The sequence below is a fragment of the Pinus tabuliformis genome, chromosome 8 (genome assembly GCF_031772625.1).
Source record: "Pinus tabuliformis cultivar Carrire ecotype Pingquan chromosome 8, CPIR1, whole genome shotgun sequence".
In the NCBI taxonomy this organism is placed as follows: domain Eukaryota; kingdom Viridiplantae; phylum Streptophyta; class Pinopsida; order Pinales; family Pinaceae; genus Pinus; species Pinus tabuliformis.
The window spans coordinates 314,995,284-315,001,313 of NC_142294.1; positions in this window are offsets into that span (position 1 = coordinate 314,995,284).

Consider the following 6,030-nt stretch of genomic DNA (forward strand, 5'->3'; position numbering starts at 1 on the left):
ATAGTTTTTGATCCTATGGTTTTGGTCCATGGTATTGCATCCAAAAGTGTTGATCTCACGCACTTTCATGGTTGGTTCATGGTATTAGTCCGACAGTTTTTGATCTTATGGTTTTGGTCCGTGGTATTGCATCCAAAAGTGTTGATCCCAAGTATTGGGTCTGTGGTATTGTGTTATTATGTTTTTGGACCGTGGCATTGTGAAAGGCCTAAGACTATATAAGAGGAAGAAGATCATTTGGCAAACTATCATCAAATGAATTGAATATCTAACAAGTGCTAGATCTGAAATATTTGTGATTGGGTTATGGTGCAGATCTGGATCTGAATGAAGGAGGAACCTTAGCGCATAAAGAAGGATAAGTTCTATTGATGGGTCATAATCTTTATGCTTGAATAATAGTATCTTTGTATGATTTTGATCTGTTATATGAGGTGCATGCTTGATCTATAAATCTGACAATCTGGGTTAATTAGTGTCTGAATATTTGAAAGAAGGAATTATCCTTTATAGATCTGCATGCAGGTTTCAGGTTGTTGAAGTAGCGTATATCTTCAAATTATGATCTAGCTGCCTCTGTCTATTACTGCAGTATCCTGGGTTCAGAATTTGGTGTGTGGTTACTGTTACTGTGTTCTGGGTACAGCTGTCAGAGAAGTGTTTACTTGATTCAGTGCTAATTGGGAAAAGGAGATTGTTTGATGCAGATATGCTTGATGATTGATTGATGTTCATGGATCTAGTCTGAAAATTTATGAAAAATGGTCCTTGAAAGAAAAGAAGTAGGGGGTTGTAACTCCCTTCTAGGAGAGAGAGTGTTGTAGCTCTCTGCAGGTTGCAGCCTGCGTACTGTTAAAGGACTGCACCAGTACAAAATCATTGTAAAAGGAGTTTCTAATTGAAAGAATATAGAGACATATTGTAGCAGGTGGTTTTCACCCACATTGGGTTTCCACCTTATATCTGGTGTTCTTTGGTGTGACTATCTGTTTTTCTTGTTCATGCTCATTATTTTATGGTACTGACATACAATAATTCAAAGTATAAATATATTGAAAAAGAATTAGATAATACTGATTCACCCCCCCTCTCAGTATTATTTCTAACAGTTGGTATCAGAGCAAGTCCTTCTGAAGGAGCTTGATCGCTTGAAGGAAGATATATCATCATGAGCAACTACGAGAGGGAAGCATCAATCAGGCCACCGATTTTTGATGGGACAAACTTCGTGTATTGGAAGGTAAGAGTTACTGCCTATCTTCAATCTTTGGGTACAGAAGTCTAGGACATCGTAGAAACAGGGTATACTTTTCCATCAGCTACTCCTACAGATCCAGCTGAGAAGAAGAAATATGAAACAAATGCAAAGGCAGTCAATACTCTTCTAGGATGTCTATCTCAATCAGAATTTGTGAAAGTTATGCAGTATAAATCCGCAAAAGAAATATGGGACAAGATTGTTTTGAGCTATGAAGGAGATGATCAGGTAAAACGTGCAAAACTTCAAACCCTCAGGATTCAATATGAAAATCTCAAGATGTATAATGATGAAAGTGTGGCTAACTATTTTCTTCGTGTGGATGAGATTGTTAATTGTATGAAAAATTTGGGTGAAGAAATAAAAGATGTTGTTGTGGTTGAAAAAGTTCTAAGATCTTTGTCACCTAGGTTTGAATCTAAATTTTATGCTATAGAAGAAAAGAAGAATCTACAACATCTTAAAATGTCACAACTACATGGAATTCTAACTGCTTATGAAATGAGAAAAGGAGGTCCATCTGACAGGAAAGAAGTTGCCTTCAAGGCTTCAGGTAAAGGAGAGTACTATGAATCAGGACATGGGTTAGAAGAAGAAGAAGAATCAAATTTTGTCAGAAATCTTCAACGGGGTGCTGGACGGTTCAGAGGTAAGTTACCCTTCAAATGCTTTGCTTGTGGAAGAGTAGGTCACTATGCTGCCAAATGTCCTCATAAGGATAAGATCGACAAGGGAAAGGAACCTATTAGATGGAACAAGAAACATAATGCAAATAAGAAAAGCTACTACACTCATGAAGATAGTGATGGCCTATCAAATAGTGATGAAGACGAACAAGGTAATGACTATAAACTTTTAATGGCCTTTGAAGATGATGATTACATGGATGCTATAGATGTGGATAGTTTTTATGAAGAGATTTCTAGACTCAAGACATGTATAGAAGAAAAGAATGTGATCATTGATACTCTACAATTTCAAATTGATGAAAAAGAAAAATTTCTTGAAAAGTTAGAATGTGAAATTGTTGGCCTTAGAAAAGAAATTGAGAAAACAAAGACTATTAATCTTAAGTTTGTCAAAGGATCTGAAACTCTGGATGAGATCATCAATGTACAACGTTCTCCGCTAAACAAGACAGGTCTGGGGTATAATGGAGAAACATCTCAAGCATCCACCTCAAAGAGTTATCTTGATGCAACAAGAAGGAATGAGCAAAAGCACAATGGAGATCACCAGGTAAAGCAGGGACGAATTACATCAAGAACTAACAAAGACTACCAGGTAAACCAGGGGCAATCTGTCTTAAGGGTGAACAAAAGCTACAACCAGCCACAGGTAAAATCTTCTCAATTTGCTTCAAGAATGGATGACAATAAGAATTACAATCATTTGGGTGGTAGATTTGATAACCGCAGAAGTTTCTTCAATGGCCAATGTTTCTCTTGCCATAACTTTGGTCACAAAGCAGTTCAATGTGTTGCATATAAAACAATCATGACTAGAGAAGCTCAAAAACAAAGAAGTATGACTGGGATTACAAAAAGGACCTATAACAACTTTTCGGCTCTTGAAAATGAAATTGAATGTTCTATTTGTAATAACTTCGGTCATGAAGATTCTGAATGCAGGAGCAGATTTCAGCAGATAAAGGAACAAGCCTCAAGCACCAGAACATGGAGAATAAAGGAACCACAATCAGAAAGATGTGGGATAGCCTTTTATGCAGAGGGACAGGAAAATCTATGGTACATCGACAGTGGATGTTCGAAGCATATGACAGGTGATAAAGAAAAACTTGAATCATATTCTGCTTTAGAAAAGGGAAAGAAAGTTTCTTTTGGAAATGATACTCCAGCAGCTATAAAAGGAAAAGGCACAGCTCAGTTAAAAGAAAAGGTCAAAGCTGGAAATGTTTTGTATGTTGATGGCTTGAAGCATAACCTTCTGAGTGTTAGTCAGATGTGCGATCAAGGAACCGAGGTAATATTTCGATCAAATGGATGTAGTGTTCGTGATCTTGATACAGGGAAAACAATGATCAAAGGTAGAAGAACTCCAAATAATCTATACATATTTGAAGGACAACAACAATGCTATTTGAGCAAGGATGATGAACATTGGTTATGGCACCAGAGGTTGGGTCATCTAAGTTTTTCACAAATAAGGACGGCATGCAAATATGAGGCAGTTCGTGGTCTTCCAGATATCAAAATTCCAGACAACACTATATGCAAATCATGTCAGTTTGGTAAGCAAACCAGAACCAACTTCCCGGAGAAGGAAGGATCAGCCAGCAGGCCTCTTGAACTAGTCCATACAGATGTATGTGGTCCTTTCAGGACGAGGTCACCTCGAGGAGAAGAATACTTGATATTATTCATTGACGATTTCTCCAGGTTGGTTTGGTTAGGACTTTTGAAGCACAAAGACGAAGCATTCGAGAAATTCAAATCCTTCAAAGCCTTGGTTGAAAATGAATCAGGTTACAAAATTAAGTGCCTCAGGTCCGACAGAGGTGGGGAGTTTACCTCAAATGAATTTTTCGATTTTTGTGAAGAACATGGTATAAGAAGGGAATTCTCTACAGCTAGAACTCCTCAGCAAAATGGAGTGGTGGAAAGGATGAACAGAACAGTCCAACAAATGGCCCGTGCTATGCTTGATGAGTCCGGAACTCTCGCAACTTTCTGGGGTGAAGCTGCATATGCTGCGGTTGTTATTCTCAATAAAACAAATGTCCGAGTGAACAGCACTCAAACTCCTCATGAACTCTGGTATGGTGACACTCCTTCGGTAAAACACTTCAAAATATTTGGGAGCAAATGCTATATTAAGAATACTGATGAGCAACTTGGCAAACTTGAACCTAGAGCAGATGAAGGCATTCTTCTTGGTTATTCTCCACACAACAAAGCATATAAGTGCTACAATAAAAGACTTGGAAGAATTGTTGACAACATTGATGTAGTGGTTGATGAAAAAGGATACATTCCTAGGCAAGTAAATCATGAAAATATCGAAGAAGATGAAGACTACCCTCAAAGACAGAATGATGAAGAAGAACCTCAAGAAGCACCAGAGGAACAGATAAGGGTAGAAGAGAAGACTCCATCCAGGTACATTCAGAAGAATCATCCAGAATCTCAGATTTTGGGGCAAAAAGAAGCAGGTGTACAAACAAGAAGAACAATTGCAGAAGCTTCAAGCTATTTGGCATTACTCTCATCCACTGAACCACAAAATGTAAAAGAGGCATGCAAAGATGAATGTTGGGTCAAAACAATGGATGAAGAACTTGAGCAGATCGAAAAGAACAGCACCTGGGAGTTGGTTCCTAGACCAAAGGATAAGAATGTTATAGGGACAAAATGGGTCTTCAAAAATAAGTTGAATGAAAATAGGGAAGTAATTAGAAACAAGGCCAGACTTGTTTGTAAAGGGTATGCGCAGCAAGAAGGAATAGATTTTGAAGAAACTTTTGCTCCTGTTGCAAGACTTGAGGCCATCCGAATGTTCCTTGCTCTCTCAAGCTTTCAAAAGTTCAAAGTATTTCAAATGGACGTGAAATGAGCCTTTCTGAATGGAGACTTAGAAGAAGAAGTATACATTGAGCAGCCAGATGGTTTCATTCTTGGAAATGATCCAAATCTTGTATGCAGATTGAAAAAGGCTCTCTATGGTCTTAAACAAGCTCCAAGGGCTTGGTACTATCGTTTGGACAAATATCTTCATCAACAAGGTTTTTCAAAAGGATCAGCAGATAGCAATCTTTATATAAAAATTGAAAATGACAAATTGCTAATACTTGTTGTGTATGTAGATGACATTATCTTTGGCAGCAATGAAGAATCTATGAGTCAAAGCTTTGCCTTGGTGATGCAGAAAGAATTCGAAATGTCCTTGCTTGGAGAATTGACATATTTTCTTGGTTTGCAAATCCAACAAAATGAAGGAGGGATCTTCTTGTCTCAAACCAAGTATCTCAAGCAGATTTTGAAGAAATATGGTATGGAAGAAGCAAAACCAGTATGTACACCCATGGTCACAGGATATAACCTCAGTGCAAATGATGAATCAGTAGCAGTGCATCAACCAACTTACAGATCTATGATTGGAAGTCTACTTTATTTGACAGGTACCTGACCAGACATCATGCATGCAGTGGGAATAATTGGAAGATTTCAGGCAAATCCAAAGGAAACTCATCTTCAGGCAGTGAAGAGAATCTTCATATATCTTCAAGGGACTCAAAATTATGGCTTATGGTATCCTAGAGATACAGATCTCACACTTCATGCTTATACAGATGCAGATTGGGCCGGAAGCGTGGATGACAGGAAGAGCACAAGTGGCGGTGCATTCTTTATGGGTTCCTGATTAGTATCTTGGTTCAGCAAGAAACAGATTTCAATTGCTTTGTCTACAGCTGAAGTGGAATATGTGGCTGCTGCATCTTGCTGCACTCAACTCCTTTGGATGATGCAGACCTTGCAAGATTTTCAAATCACTTGTACACCACCTATCTCCATCTTATGTGATAATACAAGTGCAATCAGCATTTCAAAGAACCCAGTCATGCATTCAAAGACCAAGCACATACCAATCAAATATCACTTTCTCTGAGAACAAGTGCTTGAACAAAAGGTCAAGTTGGAGTATGTTCCTTCTAAGGAACAAGTTGCTGATATACTCACCAAACCATTCCCCAGGGAGACCTTTGAATACCTCAGGCAAAAGCTGGGGGTTGTTGATGAATCATCTTGTTGTTG